Raw genomic sequence first — 20,229 nt, forward strand, 5'->3', positions numbered from 1 at the left:
GGTTGGGGGAAGGGAACGATAAATCTAGGCAGCTGTTTTCTCTTTAAAATTAACTGCTTTTTGGAATAAGCACTACAGAAGAAGGAATAACTACACTAGTCTCAGGACAACCTTTGCTCCTTTCTCCGAGCAATTTCCCTCCGCCACCTCAGTCATCGCCACTTTTGTCCGACCCAAACAAATTACTGGTTGGTGGTCTCGCTGCAATGCGCTGAGCCATTTTTTAATTAGTAAGCGCATCGAGAAAAGATTATTGTACAAATATTGGCGAATCTTCAAACAAGAGTACATGCTGTCCATTTTATTCACAATGAAAAAGCTCTTAAAGAGATTTTTGATAAAGATTTGCCTCCTGCTTGCAGCTCACATTTGTAATGTTTATATAAGTGGGGGATATAAATCTTTTTCAAATGAACCCCACAGTTTTTAAACCAGCCTTGTTATAAACTGCCTGTTTCCGTTTTGCCTGCCTAAGCAAGCAATGCAGAGCCTACTCTGGATAGACTGGAACTAATTTAATGTGCTCCAGGTTTAATCCCCCATCCTCCCAGCTTTTACCGGTAGATTTTACACAGAGGACTACTGCTGACTTTAACAATGATTCATGTGATAAGTGGGTTTTGATTTGTTTTTCACATAAGAAAATATGTAACAGAAATGTCACCAAAATCGTTTTAATAAAACAAGATCAAGTCAGAGGCAGACAAAAAAAAAATTAAACTTTGTTTTCTCTGTGCTTAATAGCACTATGAGTTTATTAAGGTGAATTACTAGCTTTATGCAAAATAAAAAAAAAATGTAGACCTCTACATTTGGTTTGGAAGTAAGCCAACAAGCACTCTGTCGAGTGCTTGATATATTGTACCACCGGACTTGTATCTGTTATTAAAAATGCAAAAGCAGCACAGGCGAGAAATGAAATCCTCATTCACTGTCCTGCTTGAAACTACAGCTGTATAGCTGTACAGTACTGTATAATCTGAAACAAATCAGCAACAAAGCAGATTCTGTTGCCTGTTTAATTGCACAAATATCTATGTGCACGGAGGAGGAGCATATCCGAGCTGAATGCTGGCCCTCAGGTGCCCCAGCAGCCGGCTGCCCGCCTTGGCAGCCAGACCCCGCGCAGCAGCCCGGGCGCTGTGCCGGTCCGGAGCGCAGCACCGCATCCCTGAAGATGGCAGTGTTGTAACAGCGGAGGGAGGAAAGCTGCCCCCGTAACAGGCCACGCGAGACGACTATCAACGCTAAATTTCAGCCTTCTGAAGTAATTATCCAAACACAGTACAAATTCTGCTAAATTACCAGTATGAATACGCTTCTTTCTCTCTTTTTTAATTCACAGAAAAACACACTCATTAAAAATCAAACGCAAAGAGACAGCATTTCCAGAAGTATAAATGTTTATTTTTACAAAATGTAGCTGTGTTACTAATGCGAGACCACAGATACTAATTTGAAGTCATTTAATGCACAGAATTCCTCACTCATTTACATAAACCCGATGTTTCTAGGACAAATCAAATTCCCTGTAGAAAAAACAGAAGTCACTATATACTTCATGTCCGAAATAAAAGATGATCTGAATATACTACATGAATATTCCATTAGTGAGTAAAGGCAAACATACACATTAAGTGCGACAGTTTTCTTCTGTTTAGCAGAACTTTTTTTGTGCTTAGGTGATCCTTGGTAGGGGTATTAGAAAAGGAAAATGAAACTACTTAGATCATATACCCTGTCTTCAATGGCTTTCATTCCCTTTGGGTAAACCAACTAAATTTCTTTGCCAGATTTTGACACTCAAACCAGTCCACTGAGTGGACAAAGAGTGTATGTTTCCTTAAGAACAGTAATTCATATTCTTCATTTCTCTAGGAGAATTGATTCACGGAATCTTTTTACCAGTACTTATTTCCCTCAGGATTACAAGAGAAAAGGAGAATGATTGATTATTTAACCATTTTAGTGATCACTTAAAATTTGCAATCTTTTGGTACACACTAATACACTGAAGGACACGGGAATATATTTACTGCTACTAAAAGAAGAAATGTTAATCAGAAGAATTTTCTGAAGTCTATCAGTTATCACAATTCTTACTGCTTTTGCTAAAAAACAGCTTGTTCAATTTCTAGATTTCTGTAGCAACGAAAGTATCTTACATTTGACCTGAAAGGGTGAATTCACAGAAGATGCCTTAAAGTTTCCTTTAATACTCACCTAATCTTCCAGAACATACCATTATCTGCTGAAACCTAAGAAATACATGGATTCATTAACTTTTGGTGCAGAGCTATCAAGATTCTGGTTAGAAAGGGAAATTCTCACATTAAATTGCACAGAGCAATGGTAAAGTCATAATAAGAGCAAAACGTTTACCCCGAGAACTTGCAACACCAGAATATCAGGAATAGTCAGCTCTAAGAGCTGAATTTCATGCCGTTCTCTCCAAAGAGCGAAGAGGTGGCCATGAATACGAATACCACACAAAGGCAACTTTGATGATGGCAATGCCAAAACAGTGAGAATGTCATTTCTTCATTTGAAGAACTTAAGACCAGTGGGATGTCCAGACAAGCCCTGTATCCTGAGATCTAGGTGTCAATGGAATTTGTGTCAGTATTGACTTAGAACTTCTTCTTGGTGCAAAGACAGCAAATACTGAGCTAACAAAGTAATCCAGAAATGGTTCTAAAGGATCGCTCAGATAGTTCTCATCCTTAAATTAGGTCATGTTTTACTGGCTATCGATCTCATGTCGGTATACTATGGAATACCACAAACTGAGAAGAGATCTTTAATTCTCAATGTCCAACCACTTTAGAAATACGGTAACTTCAGGAAAATGGAATTGAAACAACACACCTCAGAACTACATAGTGCACTTAACCTTTATGATCCATCTTGTCAAGGAACACGGATCTTTGACATAAGCCATATCCTAAATAAGCCATACAGCTCCAGTGTATGGCAGCACCATTTCCCTCTCCTCAAAACAGCGAGACACCCACACAAAGCCTGTTGCTGTCACCTCCAAACACACGTGCACTGATCACCAGAAAAGGCCTCGCAAACTACTGTGAAAATCCCCATGTCCACAAAAACCTACAACAAGCTTCTCAAAAGTCCACTTATGTTCCCATTTTCTGGTAAGAACACAATCACTTATAAAAGAATAAGCATCTATCCCCAGTACATTTCTCATCCTCTTTAAGCTCTTTGCGTCTCTCAATATCCATGGAAAATATTTAGAGTCTGAGATGCCAAGTGTCCTGCCAACAGAGTCAGGAAACCAACGTGTATAAATGAAACAAACAAACAACAAAAACATTTGGCTGCATCCCTCCTACACTGTAAACTGCTACCAAGAGTGAGCCTTCTGAAGGCATTCCTCCAAAATCACAAGTTCTCAACTTACAACGTTCTCCCACATGAAATAATACGGCATCGTCATAGATTGAAATTTAACTCAGTACATACTAAGTTTCCCCAAATCACCATATTACATAATAAAATCAGAATGACCAATCCACCGTTTAATAGTACATAACCAGAGCAATTCTAACTCAGTATTTAAAAAGAAAAAAGTCTCAGCATCTATCTAAAACATCACTCTATACATAGCTTGTTCCCAACACTCAGCAACAATGCATGCTAATTTCCAGCAGAGGTTCACTTTAAACACCTGGTATCACAGGGGACACCTGAACCCAGACCCACAGCTATGCAATTAAGTTCAGCATTTTCATCTTAGAGAAAAGGCCAGATTGATCGCACTGTGAAGCCAAAGCCCTTATCTACACAACTGATAAAGTAAGTATGCAAAAGCTCCAGAGGTTAGGGGGTAGCCCAAGCTCCCTTCCTGCTCAATCTCTGCCAATTTGGCATCAATTAGACCCTTAAATGCCAGACTCATATTCTCAATTTATTTCATATGTACCACTGAACACATAGGATAAAACAATGATTTTTATTCAGGTGTTTAAATTAAACAAATGATCTAAAACTACAAAACTGCATTGCTGATTGCTGTTTCTCAAATAATCAGTAATGATTCTTGCATGACTGCAATACTTATGACATGCTGCTTTATCTTTTAAACAAAGATGTAGAGTTGCCAGCTCCAAAGCTCACACAACATCACGATTTCACACTGTTGGTGGAATTTGTGTTACTTCTCTTTCCAAATTGCTAATTTCCCCAAAGTTAGCTTTCAAATTCAAAGCTATCAGCTAATGAAGAACAAGCATCTCTATCTCTCACGAGACACTGAAATCATGTAAAATACATAGTGCAAAATATAAATGGAGAACATAAAATGTTCAATGTAGAAACTGAAATACCAGATTAATTTTCATGACAGCATAGGATTTTTCCATAAAAATACGTGTTATGCTGGTAATAAGCTGTAGAGATGTGAAAACTGAAAAAGCAGGTGATTTTTCTCAGGAAGATTTTCCACAATATAATTTTGTTAGAGTAGCTTTCCTCATCTGTATATCATCCTTTGCTTCTCAATCTTTCATGACTTGACATCAGCTATTCAGCTGACAGCCTGGTAAATTATGAGATTATAAACAACGTGATATTCGCTATTCATAATGTGAAGACTACACTTAAAAAGAGGGTTTGGTAGAAATGCAAAAGCAGTTTGCTTTGCAACAAAAAAACTAAAAGCACACACTGAGCAGGCATGGAAGAACAAAAGATGACATCTTCCAACAGTGAAGAGAACCTGGAAGTTCTTGAATGGGTGGGGAAAAGTTAGGTAGGACTACACTTACAAATAGGAAGGACTACACTTAGAAATGTGTTTTGTTTTGGAAGAAAAAGAAAAAAGAAAATTTGGAGGTGAAAGTTAAAATTGCGATTGGCACAGTAAAAATTAAGTTAAATTCAAATTTATTTTTCCTCATTCTGTTTATGATCTCATCTAGTCATCAAGGACGATTGATGATGTTTCAAGATTTGGGCCTTTGCCAGTTGGAAATGAAAGGGAACTATTTATTTTCCTTAGCAATACAGTGCTGCTGTTAAGCTGTTATCCCACCCTTTTTTGTTTACAGCCTGTCACTGAAGCCACAGCTTTATTTTACCGTGATGTAAGTTTTTGTCTGGGGTTGACAGTGGTGGGGGGTGTCCACTCCTATTTAAACGTGGACTTAAAAGCTATACTTACGCAACTGGCATTATCGATTTCCTTGTGGTAAAATTACATTTATTTAATCCCTTTAAAAATAAACAAACAAGAAAATTACTTTGACCTTTGCCTTGGCATAAGGATTCTGATTTGAAATGTGTATTCCATTTCCAATGCACTGTAACTGCGTCCAGCTGAAGTAGGTCAGATTTACGTGCAATTAGGAAAAAGGGAAACCAAAGCAATCCAGTATTCATGTTTGTTAATATCAAAACATCTTGTGTTGGCATTAAGTCTTAAACTGAAACACACAGCATAACAAAGGAGGTAAGTGGAAAAGCAGTGGCCTAGTAAAAACTGCACTGAACAAATAACAATGACATCTTCCTTTCTCATTCACATTTTTTTCTGGTTAAAACTATGCAAAAATGTGTGTTTGAATGTTCCTAGTTTAGCTGTACAGCAGCCACAGGGAGGTTTTGTGCATGAACTCTTCAACCTGAGAGTTTTAGCAAAAACGCTTCTTTACAAGGCCTAATTAAAAGCAGGTTTAAGTCGGGGCCCTCACTCACTCTGGTTTTTATTTTGGCCTTCTCTCTGTGTCAAAAGTCAAGTCTCCAAAGAGAAATGAAGTTCATTATTGAGTCAGAAGAATATTTTCTCCTTCATTCTGAGCCCAACCAAACATGTTTTAGGTTTGAGTTTGGCTTCAGGTACCTCCAAATGAGATTTTATTTTATATGCACCTAAGGGTGAAATGTAAGAAGATGCTAATCATGATTTTTAACTCTGCCCTATATAATAAATAATGTGCAAAAAGCACACTGCAATCTCCTCTGCATACGACTGATTTCGTATGGGGAACCATATATTCTAAACAGATGTAGCATAGAATGAGTTTCACGCCATGGCAGCTTCACAATAAATGCAACATCATCATCATGAAATATGGTAAAGGGTCAAGCAGTCATATTATAAAAATGCATAGAGCCATGTACCAAACCAGAACCCAACTTCTAGGAAAACTTTTTTTTCCCAAAACATTTGAAGTTGTTGGTTTATGACTTTTAATATTGAATACTATTACTGGCAGTTTAAGTCATACCCTCCTCAAAAGCAAGATTATATTTTAGCATATAATATAAAAATGGAGAAAAAAAGATGGTTCACATTCATTCCTGAAAATCTACGTTTTTTTTCCTTTGGCTCTCCTCTTCCCACATTGCCTATTCTAATGAAAGCAGCAAGAGAGATGTTCAGTATAATCTGCTGTGATTTCAACAAAACAAAAAATCATGGTCATTCTGGGATGCAAGAAAAAAAATCCAACAGAAAAAGTCCAAAATCACCTTGGTCAACAGAAAATGTGTTATTTTACCTTTGGTGTCTTTGTAACTGGACAGGAGCCACAGACTAGTGCATTCTAGCTGCAGCCAACAGCAGAAGCTAATGCAGCAGCATATTTGTCACATGCATTTCTAAAAACAAAAATGAAGCGAGGTTTTTCAAAAGGCCCTTGAATGCTCACCAGATGTGAAGCACATATGGCCCTTGAATGTGAGAGAATAATGTGACAATAAAAATCTAATCAATACAACATGTGTCAGTAATCACACCAAGATGACATGCAAATATTTTAAAATAACAAAAAAAATATGCAAATTATTTTTAGTTCTTCAGGATAGAAGAACAGGCCACCTGGTCATCCATGAGTTGCTGTTTCTATCCTCTTTCAAGAGCCCATCTGTATCAAACATGTTATTCGCTCTGTAAGATAGTAGTTTAACTAGTGTGTTTTCATATATTAAAGTCAGTTCCTGTGCCTCTGCTTACTGAAAATATTTAAGAGTTCTATAAAAAATAAGTATTTAAGTGTATTTGAAGATATCCTCTGCCTCTGAATATTTTATGAAAATAACTCTTACAACGAGCAGATGCAAGAAAACAACAAGATAACTAGTGCCCAGCAAGAGTATTTTACTAAATAATGTCTTGGAACGATGTAATCTCTTGGATTTACAAAATGGGAATAGCGTGAGAAAGGGCATATAACTCTAGGCATATCCTTATGTCCATTCATCAGAGAGTAAAGAAATTTTTCATTTTCCAGTGGTGATAATTTTTAAAAGAGATCTTGCTCAGGCTAAGAATAAAACACAAATGTATACTATGATACACTAGGAAACTATTTCACAGATGCAACCAAACCATTTTCAGATGCTACCAACATTTGGAATTCAAACTGATAGGTTTACACAGGTTGAATTCGTACAGAAAACTTTCATCAGTGCAGCTGCTGTTAAATCGGATGAAATCTGAACCCAAAGCCCAAACACTGAATTACTGTCCTGCTAATAAAATTCTCCGTATTTTGTCCTCTGAAATGCAGGATGGTTTCCCAACAGGTACGTTTATTGCCAACACATGCATTCAGCCTCTTACCAATCAAACATTAACACAAGTCTTCAGTACATTCAATTTCTGAAGCAAATAGACAAAAGTCAAATTATACGTAGAATTTTACTTTGTCTACATACATCAATCACTGATGCTGCCTTGAAGTACTAGCAGCTTATTTCTTTGTTTATCTATAATCATTTCTGTGGATGCAGTGAGAACATGTAGTGAAATATGTTCCCCCCTATAGTAGGGGGATTCAGCTTGCCCTCCCCTCTACCCCGGGGTGGGTAAAGTGTCTATTTTCCAATATTTCTGACAAAAGCTAACCTCTCACCAAAACAAGCTGGAAAAAAGGTAGATGGTGAAGACTGAGAAGCAGCTACCTGAATTGTTCCACAGCTTTCCACAGCTACTGTGGAATACAGGGTGCTTGAGTGTTGGGCATTGACTCCTTGAGCACTGAGTGTTTCTTTCAGAAATTCTAGAAGTGAAATAACTTGGACATAAAATCCTTTTACAGAATGGGAAAAAAATCTAGACAGAAAGGAGGTAGGTTAGTTTAATACAAGTAAGAAAGTAAGAAGAGAGCTCTTCACTTGGCTTTTGGTACAAGAACATATTTTGAAACATAGAAATATGTGATACATACAGTCATAACACTTAAGTCCAGGTAAGGCTTCTGTCTATTAAAGATAGACAGCCTTTAACTTTAGGTAATGGTAAATGACCCCAAGAATTTTGGCTTTTTTAAAATTTTGTTTTGCAGGAGCTTTTTTTTTTTTTTTTTCTTTGAGTCTTCAGATATGAGAAGAATAAGTAATATTTAAAATGTAGTATGTAATTTCAAAACCAAATAAAATTAGTACAAACGAAGCCAGTGAAGATCTGATTACAAGGAATCCCATACCGGTTTTCAAAGTATCTGTTAATAAACAGCCAGTTGAGAATCCATGTCAGCTTCCTTCAGGGAGACTTTACTTTAACCACACTCCATTATTAACAACAATAGAAAGACAAATACCCTGAGCAGATACATTTCATAGCTGTAGCAAACAATTTTTATAACACCACCTAATACAGTATCTGCATTTCCCTGAACTCCTTGTACTATCTTTGTTCCCCTGTTGAAAAAGAATACTACTTCAAAAAAAAAAAAAAAAAGACATTTAAAAAGATTTACCTTAATGCTCCTTATCTTAACAAACAAGATTTCTTCTCTGATAAGAAAAAGCAGCACTACTGAAGTGCACTAAGTCAGATGAATCTTTGAAGTTAATGCAACAGTATATCTGAATGGTTTTCTGGCTATAGTTTAACAGTTACTTCACTTTCTCCAGGCTTGGTAATGAGTAGGAAGGAATACTAAAAGAGAACTGATGAATTAAATTATGTTACATTTGAAGAGATTTTTTTTTTTTTTTTTTTTTTATCTCTGGCACATTGCCTCTTCCCCTTGTCTTACCAATACTTTAGTTAAAAAGATTTTGAAATTTCTCCCTTCCCCAGTCACAGATCCAGACAAACTATGCTTTACTACTCATCTGTTACCTGCTTTTTACTCTCCTGAAAGATAAATCCACATCAACTAGACACTTCTGCTCAACGGACTAAGCCATTTACGTATTGTAACTACAACCATATGTTTTAACCTGCCACAAAATTACAAAACACTTCCCATTAGTAGTCCAAGTTAGGTTACCCTGCTGAATTAGCTATGTGAGTGACACTGCATTTCTGTACTCTGAACAGTGTATGAGGAGGTAAATACCAGTTAGCTGCACTCATGCACTAGCAGACACAGCTGCACAAATGGGCCGTCAGACCTCATTAGAGAGTACTGTGCAAGTTCCACATCTCAGAGGGGCCCTCTGCTTCTGGCAGCAGTGCGACTTCTTCGAATCAGAGGAACACTCGCAAAAGCATTTTCTAAAAGGCACAGAAGGAGCTGCAGTTACTTCCTTTAACAGTGACATGCACAATGGCAAACACGATGGGGAGAGGGGTTGAAGGGGGATGATGAACACATCCACAGAGAAATTTCCTTTTTCCTACTATGCCTACTGCATTTTTAACTAACAGAACATTCTTGCAGATATACAAAGAGCACCATGGAGAAAACAATGCTAAAGAAGCACCAGGCTAGGCAAATGCAGGTGACCTCTAGGTACAGGGTAAATATCCTCTGTTACCTTCTTGAGAGGAGAAGGGGTGAGTGAGGAGCAAGCAGCCATGTGACAGCGTACCTTAATGTCAGCCCTCATACGCTCTGCACAGAGTGGGGAACGCAACAACCAGCTTCCAGCATAAATCCATTTTTGCCTGACCTGTAGCATGCTGACATTAGGCTTTTTTAAAATTTTGTTTTGCAGGAGCTTTTTTTTTTTTTTTTTTTCCTTTTCAGAGTCTTCAGATATGACATTTCAGGCCTTGTGCCTGAAAATGGGGTGAAACCAGAGTTTCAAAGGAGGCACCTGCATAGCTCGGCAAAGGCCCTGGAGAAATTTCATGGCAAAGGTAACTTAGCTGAAGAGGAATAAACCAGGGGAAGTCTAAGGAAGGAAAACCACTAGAAGAAATCTCTCTCCATTTTCCAAGAAACCTCAGGAATTCTGCAGGGAATTGCAGGAAACACCTGCTAGAATTGAAACATTTATTCATTACACATATCCATGGACAAGCAGAGGTAGCACTTTGACTAAATCCTAATTCTTTACTCCTTTCCAAAAGGAGAGAGTAGGGTTAGAACTGTGTTTGTTTAAGCAGAGGTAACTAGTCATCTCCAACAGGAAATAAGGCAATAAATACTACAGGCAGATCTCTGACAAGCCAGATTTGTTTCTAAAAATTATTCTTTACGGCCTACCACAGAGGTAAAATTCCACGGAGGTTTTGTCGTCTGAGTCAGCACAGTACCTTCAAACAAGACCTACTTTTCCAACCTACAGCTGAGCCAACCTGCTTTACAGAAAGTGACCGAACAATACACTAGTGTCTGCATTTACAAAAAAAAAAGGTACCATAACGGGCAAAAATCTACCAGAGCTAGACCGAGTTCTAGATATCTCTAGACTGAGAGAGATATCTAATTCACTCCAGATTCAATTTCACCAGGAAAAAGACAGAATCTTAACTCAAGTTAGCAGAAGTAGGTAAGTCCTAGGTCACCACAATCTTTGCTGACCTGGAAGTTCAGTGAAAACTAAAACCACCACAGGTCTTCCATCAAGTGAATTAAATCAAATTAAGAACAAACCTTCCCTATTGAAAACAATGGCTTTGGGAAAAATATTAGCCTCAGTCTCAGCATCATCATGCCTTCAGCAAAGAACTTTGTCTACCTCATCTGTTTGTTGGTCATAAAGCTAAGAGCTGTGATCCCAAGGCAGCAGCCACAAGGACATGCTTGCATTGGCACATGAACACTCAAAATTTATCTTGTTGCTGAGTCAGAAATCCCTTAGCTACATTCTGTGGGATAAAAGACACAAACTAAGATGCCAGGCTTATAAGTGGGGATCAGTATCACGTTAATGCAACTATTTGTTTTCCAGATGGGGGTCAACTTATGCCCAGACAATCCAGGTGGTGAGAAAAGCAGCTTAGCACACATACGTGTGTATGTCTGCACATGTACAATATGCCCAGAAGCATCTGTGATCCAAGGAAGCGCATGGCCAGTGGAAAGAGTAATAAGCAACTCATTAAGGTGGAGAGACAAAGGAAATGCAATGTGGCAGCCCCTCCTGCTGATTTTGGATATCACCCACTGTAAAGTTTTCACACATTTTTACTTGTTGTTTCTCCACTACTTCTTTGCAAGTCCATACACAATGACATCTGTAAGAAAAGGAAATAATCAAGCATACCCTCCAAAAAAGAAGAGGAAAACTAAGCTGACAGGCTAATATAATCACACTCCAAAGCACACAGATATAGTGTTAGCACTATCAAGCTCATTTGCAGACACGAGATTTGATTATTTGATTATTTGCTGCCTCTGAGCTAATGACCAGTTAGTTAGCAGTTCCTATGAGCTATGATGTACTGGCAGGATGCTGTGCACTGTGGTGTTGATCTCATTATTATTACAACAGTATCTAAGCTTTCATCTAGGACAACATCTACACTGTAAAAACACAAAAGACGACAATGTTAATTTCCTTAACTACAATCTAATTGGTAAAAACAGACAAAAACCAAAAGGTACATGCAGTCCCTCTCCAAGCCTATAGTAAGGGCAAAATCCAATTAAGATTGTTAGCTAAGAAGCCAACAAGCCATCTTCAAAGTCCACTTTTCTAACCTAGACTACAACAAGGTGAGCAAACCATCTTGAATGGTTCCAATAATAAAGTATCCAAAAATACGCCAAACAAGTCTTTATCTGAAAACATGGGTATCATAATGACTAAAAACGGAACAAATGCTAATATACAGACTAGGTGTCCTACTTTCCAGTCTCTGTTCATACACCACTTTGCCTATCTAGTAACACATACTTAACATCACATTATATGAGCTTATTAGTATAGACTAAACACCACAATACTGCTGGTTTGGTTTAGGACTAAGCAAAATCTTCCCAAACTGCTAAAACAACCATAAGAAAAGTTGGATGGGTGTTTCCTTTCTGTTCTTAACAAGCAAAAAGGACTAAGGAAATGCTTCAGCCTTTGCTTACATGTGACCACAAAAGCTACATCTAAAAAGGCATCACTTATAGCTTCCTTACCTTCCTCCCACCCCTGCATCAATATATTAAGATACTTCTGCCAAGACTGTCTGAATCCTTCACTTTGTTAGATCTGAAACACGTGCATGCCATTTGTCTATGGGTTAATATGACAAGAAATCTGTCCAGTCAACTGCTGCCATTTCTTACGTTTTTGGAAGTTTTTTTTTCAATGCTTTTCACTACTCAGCCTGACCTGTGCAAATAATAACAAAGCAAAACAAAAAAGATTAATTATTTGGCAAGGATAGCAACGATGTCCCTAAGAAGTTAGGAACTGGAAAGCAAATCTGCCACTACCTCAAACTGAATAGTACCCAACTCACTGTTAGCAGATGCATATAGCAAAGTAAGTACCAACTGGCAGTATACAGACAGAACCTTGCCTTTTGGAGCACAGTTAATCATTACAGTAAATGGCAACTCAATCAACATACTGTGAATATTATGCTTCTTTGTGACACCTTCATGTACAGACCACGCATATCTGTATTTCAGTCTGGTTAATATCTGTTAAACTGTTAATACTACATTTTAAGGAAAAAAAATCACAGAGGAGAAAGAATGGCAAGTGATAGGCAGGCTCACAGCTCTTAACAGACATTCCATACGGCTGATGAACGGCTCCAGCTATCTCAAGTGACAAATGTTCTTACAGAACTGAACATTATGCTGCTCTGCTAGAATGTGAGCTAACTAGATATCAATTGCCAAATAATTTCAACATGTAGTTTGAAAGAAAACTGATGAGAAAAAATTGTTCACTGTTTCACCTTCTTTTTTTTAAAGAGCTGATTCCTGTAAGTCTTTTATAAATTACGGTTCTATTATTTAATATCAAGTGGGTTTTTTTTGTACACAGAACACTAATTTAACAGTTTCCATTGACTTAATGTTTAGCCTCTTCCTCCCACAAGGCTTTTAAAGTTTTACTGATGTGGATATTTGTTCACTCAAGACAGCAGTTTCTTTATTTAATGTTCATTTTAGAGGCTCTGTGTAACTTATCTGGATATAAAATATTTTCTCTTTCAGAAGATGAAGTTTTTTGCTTTTTAAATGAGAGCCACAATTGCTATACTTCAGTTTTTCAGACCAAATACAAATGCATTTCTTTGACATGAATCTTTCCCATGTGATATTATAATAATATACATCCCATGTGATATTTTAACCCTACTTAAGATAATTCAACCTTTTGCCTGTTGCCTATTTGCCAAAGTAAGAATTTTCTATAATTCGGAAGCTTAATCAGGTGACTGCTGTAGGACTATGTTCTCTTCAGAAATGACCACCAGATTACGTTTGATAACTCTATCAATTCTCTTTTTGCAAGACAAAAATCAGTATCAGAGCCCAAGCTTGCAATCTCATCAGAAGTACCAAATTCCAGAGGATGACCTATGCAATCAATAAGGTACCATGGAAGATTCCTGTCAAGACAGGAATCATTCATTCCATATGTAGCTTTACATTGAAAACGAACTGATCTACTCTCAAGAGATTTTTTTTTAAATAACTTCTTTAATTATAGACAACTAACATCATGGGTCCTCTTTCCAAGCACTGATGCAATATCATTCTTAAAAACATTTACTGATCAACATCACAGGCCAAACAGACAATTTATTGCACTAAGCTGAGCTACACAGTTACAAATTGCATGTAGACTAAAGCAGTATAAATAACAAAGGGCTTTATTTCCTCACTGCTTTGTATTAAACTGTTTGCTTCACTGGCCCTGAAGCCTACACTTAAGCTTTTGGTCTGACTTGCTAACTACTATACCTTGTAGGAAAGCCTCCAGGCCTGAAAACTAGAGTGAGTTCTATGCAGAGAAACTGTCTGCAAGATGGTGTCTTAGAGTTTCCAAATTTCTTGGCATAGGCTCCTGTTTTCATGTGTGTGCATGCAAGCATATGTGAACAATGCTTACCATACTCTGCAATCTTGAAAGTGCAAGTAAATAATAATGTCATCCTTGATTAAGTAATGAGTTGTGCACATCCTGCATTTATAAAAGACAGTAGAGATTCACACACAGGATAGAATTATCATCATCATTTAAATTACTAGATCTTGTTACTGAAACACTAGCTACAATTTAAAATATTAACTGATATTACAGTTTTTTTTTCCATTTCTTTTTTCTGAGTTTGCACTATTATTCACAGGAGAAAGAATGATGTCATTTTATTAACCTCATAACCACTCTCCACCAATAGAAAAATAAAAACATTGGAATGACCATCTGGCATGAAGTTTGTTTCTCTTAAAAACATGTCTGTATTTTCTGTTTCTCAAGACACTAAAGACAAAAAAAATCCTTCTTCTAATAAAAAAGTAAAAAAGTCTTTAATAAATTAAAGACAATAAAATTAAGACAATAAAACTAAGTTATAAAAGGCAACTAATCAGATTTGAAAATTTAAACATGAAAATACTGTACTCTCAGGAACTCTGTGTAAATATGCATATATATATTTATATATATAAATATATATATATATATATATATATATACACACACACACACACACATTCCTCCCACCAGAGTATTTGACCTACTTGTATTGTTATCAGGAGTCACTAAAAACTTTGAGATATTTCTGCTACAGTACTACATTATTCTCTTTCCTAACAACAGTACCGCTTTAAAAAAGGAAGAATGGAAGAGAATCTGCACAATTTTTTAAAAAACTGTCATCCTTTAATAACAAATAAGTTAACTTCAGAATGTAATGACTTTGATATCTAGACATATCACTTTATATATAAAAGTCATACATAATAATGACTTTGATATATGCATATATACGCCACCCCATCTCGCAGGATCTGAGTCATTGCTTCCTAATTCACATTGTTACAACGTATTTGTATTCTAAGCAGTCAGTGTAATAGGCAGTGCCTATCTATATGTCTGAGTCAGCCTAGAAGCGTAAAAGTAACACAGCACTGAGCCAAGCAGGTTAAACAGGAGCTCAAACCCTTATCCTTGTTAGATGAGTAAGTGTCCTCAACCCCTGCTAGAAACAGGCTTACTCCAAACTCCCTGACGACATTGCTAGTGGGGAGAGACTACGTGTGGGATGGCCATCAGCACCAGCCCACTCAACAAGACGTTTGCTGCAGACAACAAAGATGTGTCCAGGCTTTTGCTTCCCATGTCCCAAGGAGCTTAAAGCATGAGAATTCAAACAGCAGGTGAAAGCTGCAAAGCTGTTAGCTAGATACGATCATAAGATTAATTTACAGCCAACAAGGAAAATATAGTCCCTTGTCTACTGTGTAGTTTTCAATCTATAAAGTTGTGAACATTTTGTTTTGTTTTTAAACATAACATTTAATCCCAAGTACCCTTGAGATTATGTGGTATTACCTAGCACCACAAAACAAACCTTTTGACAGTACTGAGATCCAGCAGTGGGATTCGTGGCTTCTAGCTCAATTCTGAAGCTGTTACACTACGTCAAATTTCCCAGTAAATTGCAGAACATTGGCTCAGCAGATGAAAATTCTTTATGTCGCAAAAAAGCCCCGAAAAATTAATACTCAGCACCCCAGTGCTACAAAAACAAGAAAGTAAAAGTTTAAAAGGAAGTTTATCCCAGACTCAAAAAAACAGAAGAGAATGATCTCATTCTAAAGAAGAAACACCCTTCTTTTCTTTTTTTTGTCTAAACAGCTGTTTGCTTTCAGCATCTCTTACGCAAAACACTGCATGATAAAGTATGAGTTGTTTGTGAGGAATAAATCAAAAATACCATTAACACTGTAGAAGTGATTTTTCTATTATCAATCATGATATGCTACAAAAAAACTATTTTATAGGCATCTATAATACATTTCTACTGTGAGAATCCAAAAACAGAAAAACACAATATGCATAAGAACTGGCATTTTAAATCCACTCAGTTTAGTGGAAAAGTTTACATTTAACAAACGTGCAGCAGACAATTAGCTGAGGACAAGGCGTAACAAAGCTTTACCCGCCATGCAGCGCCAGCTGATAAAACTGTCGGTGGAACTTGTGGCCGTGTAGAAATGACTGTACTAAGAGTAAACTTTCTATCATGACAAAGTGTATTTGCTCATTACAACCTACAGAAATCTGATCAAATTAGATCTCCCTCTTCTGTCTCATTCCACAGTATTCCAGAGCAAAGTACAACTGCAGAGTTTTAAACTGCTTGGAAAATGTCTGTTTTCTTTGAGGGGAAATACATTTTAAAGTGCTCTATATGCTGTTTCAGAACAACAGTCTGACAAACTTGCTTGCACTGAATAATCCCTGACCTAGGGACTGAAATGTATGGGACAATTCATGAAATAGAATACTACTCAGTATGAACTCTTAAATCTTCAGAGCAAGACTATGCCTGAAGGATGCAGCCAGCTCTAAAAGGGAACACCTGACTCTGCTGCCCTTAGGGAATTTCTGAGCAATACCTTTCGCAGAGCCACTGCACCTTCCCTTGGGACTCATTATGTCATTTACATTGTCTGCTGCTGCTGGGTACTTTTACACTGAATTTGGAGGCAGAAATTCTTGCTCAGTGAATTTATGTTAAAAGCAAAAAAACCAAGATGTTTTGCTCTTATAGCCTTCCAACAAATACATTTTGTTTAAACTCTGGAGAAAGCTCCTCTTCCTGTGCTTTTGTATTTCATGAGCCACTACTGCTTAATAAACCTCCATGGAAAGTTTTAATTTCAGGGAGAACAGGGTGATATTTCAGGGAATATAGCTGAACAGAGTTGAATGCTGTGGAATGACAACACTATTTCTTACTTTCTCTCCTAGTACCTCCCCTAAAGTTTAAACCCTCAGTTGAAAGAAAACAAGACACTTACACAGGGACTGCTAGAGGGTCAGAGACAGCCTGGTGCAGCTTGTGCTCCCCTTCCAACACAGCTGTTTTAGGGATGGCCAGAATTATAAAAGAGGAAAGATGACCTCAATAAAAGGAAAACAGTATAGGATGAGTTATTTTCTTGGTTAGTAGGATATAATGCTTTAATTCATAATCACAAAATATTTTAAACTTCTCCATAGCAAAAGCTCTGTCATGCATAAAGATAGGGCAGTAAATACAGAAAAATCTTACGGTAGACCAGATGAATCACCCTGATGTTTTACTTTTAACTCAGGCCATAATCCTCTTTCCCTTCAAGTCAAGGTCATATCCCAAACTCTAATTTTGCTTTGAGACCATCATTCACCCCAGTTAAGAAGAGACAGCTCTAGAGTAAGTATTCAGTTGCACTGACTTGCAGAGGACTTCTGCTCAAAAAAAAAAAAAAAAAACACTCTTTCTTACTGGAGATGTTGAAAATATGAGACATCACAGGTATAAAAAAAGATATTTAATCTTTAAATAAGATAAAATACTGGAAGGCTACATTCTACTTAGTCCTTTTTTAGAACTTGCTATCTGGAAAATCAACTGATAGTAGTGTAGAATCAAGAAGAGTAAAGAGAAGAAAAATGGAAGAGGTGATTCAGTGCAAGAGTTAGATTAAAGATTTAATGCCAGCAATGTGTTTTTTCCAAAAAGCTTGCAATAGACTAAAAGAATCATGAAAGTAATCAGAGATTCAGTAATAAGAGAAATTCCAAAATCACACAGACTTATTTCTTTGGTGAATCTGAGAATCCTAACATTAGCTGTTTGTACTGGATTACCTTTGGCATTGGTTGAAGTCTGGCATGCATCCATCAGTGAAAAATCTAGAGCTCCCACCTTGATCACACTTTAACAATACTTCTCCCAGTAAATCTTTCATAAAGGGTTTTCATCTTCTTCATAGTTCCAATACAAGACAGTGATATTACTACTTTCACGTTGAAAAAATGACTTTATATTGATTTAAGATTTATTATTTTAAAATATCTGAAACATGACAACTCCATTAAAGAATTTCTAAGTAGTTATGGAGCAGATCATTGTGTCATCAAATTTAGTGCAAAGTGCAATATACCGACTATTCAGCACACAAAATCCTAGCTGATTTTTTTTAAATAAAAATATCTCAGAAGTTTTCTGAGTCTCTTGGTACCTTGCTCTCCCTACAAGCCTGTCAACAGTTCAGAGACAAGCCATGTGCTCAAAAATAGATAATGCAACTCAGACTGTCTTCAAAATAGTCAGTAAAAGTACATGTTTTATGAATCATGTAATTCAAAATAATTGTTGCTTGAATTACTGAAAATGAGTATGTGCTTATGCGGCAGTTACACATGTTGGCACAGAAAGTTTGCTTTGGCTAACGTATTTTACCTTAATAAGACGAGTGAAAGGCAGTGGGTATAATCCAAAGCTGCATGTGATTATGAGAGTGCTTGTTATGTATTTCTTTTTTATGAAATGTATATTTTAAAAGTTTGGTTGTTTCTTACCTCTGTTTTTCCACTCCCTGCTGATTTAAGGCATAGCTTTTACAGGCAGCCATCTGTTGTTAAAACAATGCTGAGCTTGCAGCTTTATTTTGATTCTGAGGCCTAACTGGTTTTAAGATGGAATTTAACCAGCTTCTGAGAACTACTACGAGATGTGAATCACTGCAGGACAGAGAGGGGAACTATGGGCTGCAGTCCAGGAATTCCTTTCAATCCTATGCTCTACAGTCCAAGCAAAAAGAATGGCTGATAAGCAGGTTTAGCTCAGTTGGTTAGAGCGTGGTGCTGCTAATGCAAAGGTCGTGGGTGCAATCCCTGTTTGGGGCTATGCTGAGGGTTAGACTAGATGATCTCCAGAGGTCCCTTCCAACCTTACCATTCTATATATCAAAAGAGGCTACAATGACTTTTTACCTGAGGAATGATTTTCTTAAATAGAGAAAGAAGGCTGCATATATCACCAAAAATATTTCAATGTTAGGAAGAGATAGTTGTTTGAATTAATGTAGACAAGTACTTGCTACTATTAATGTTTGGGGTTTTTTTTACAACCCCCTCCCCCCAAGTATATCAAAACCATTTATTCACTACAAAGCTAGAACATCTGCATGGGCTGCCTCTTCTCAAATAGCCAGGGATTATACTCTGCTGCAGCCGATCACGGGGAGAGTTGGATCGTTGGCTTGTTTTTGACATCCAGACAGAGATAATTAATTTTTACTGGAAAACTATCTATTAGTTGAGATCCAAACTATACACTTCACTCATTTGAGGCTGACTCCATCTAACTTAGAAGTTTAGCATTATCAGTTATCTTCAACATTAGTTACATTTAACATAAGTTACCTTATGAAGCCTTGCCTTAGGCTAGAATTTCAGAAAAAGATGGTTTCTATAAAAACAACACAGCGGCAGTAGAGACAGCATGGGGAAATTTTTTTCCCTGAATTTCAGCAAAAATTAACTCTGTTAGGTTCTTAGAAAAACTTCTCCTTTGTTTGGTACTTCTCCAAAGGTTAGTAGGATAGAGTTCAAAAAAACCACCAGCTCTTAATTTCCTGAGAGAGATCCAAGTATGATACAAAATGGTATGTCAATAATACTGTGGCCACCAACAGGATGTTGTAAAGAAGCTGGTGGTGGGAAAGGCTGAGAGTAGATGACAGCTGTGAGTGAGAGCAAGCTCACTCTGTGATGGAATTTCCAACTATGCTTTTGCCCACTCAGTAAATTACACAAGTTTTGCGCTTGCACAGTAAAAAGTAGGTAAAGTTATCTCCACATTTGAATCAGCATGTTACCTCAAGAAATGTGATATTACTACCAGTTTGAAGACATAACAGGAATTCTATCCAGTGCTAAAAGTCATATCATCTTGAAATTTAGTATAGGCATAAAATCAACATCCCTTTTGGATTATTTATGTAGTTCTCCTCTAATGTTTAATGTGTTGTTTCTAAAATTATTCTTAGACAGAACTTTAAAGGACTAACTATAGGTTGCCTTTCTTTTTACCAGCTTGACAATAAGGAATAGCTTTTTAAACAAGAT

At 37.0% G+C, this 20,229-nt stretch overlaps 1 protein-coding gene across 1 annotated transcript in view; it reads right to left on the minus strand.

The window, feature by feature from the left end:
- The window catches only part of SCFD2 (sec1 family domain containing 2), a 215,584-nt gene that overhangs the window by 139,256 nt on the left and 56,099 nt on the right, over positions 1-20,229 (minus strand). The window lies entirely within an intron of this gene.

This window comes from Rhea pennata, chromosome 4, assembly GCF_028389875.1.
Source record: "Rhea pennata isolate bPtePen1 chromosome 4, bPtePen1.pri, whole genome shotgun sequence".
NCBI lineage: Eukaryota > Metazoa > Chordata > Aves > Rheiformes > Rheidae > Rhea > Rhea pennata.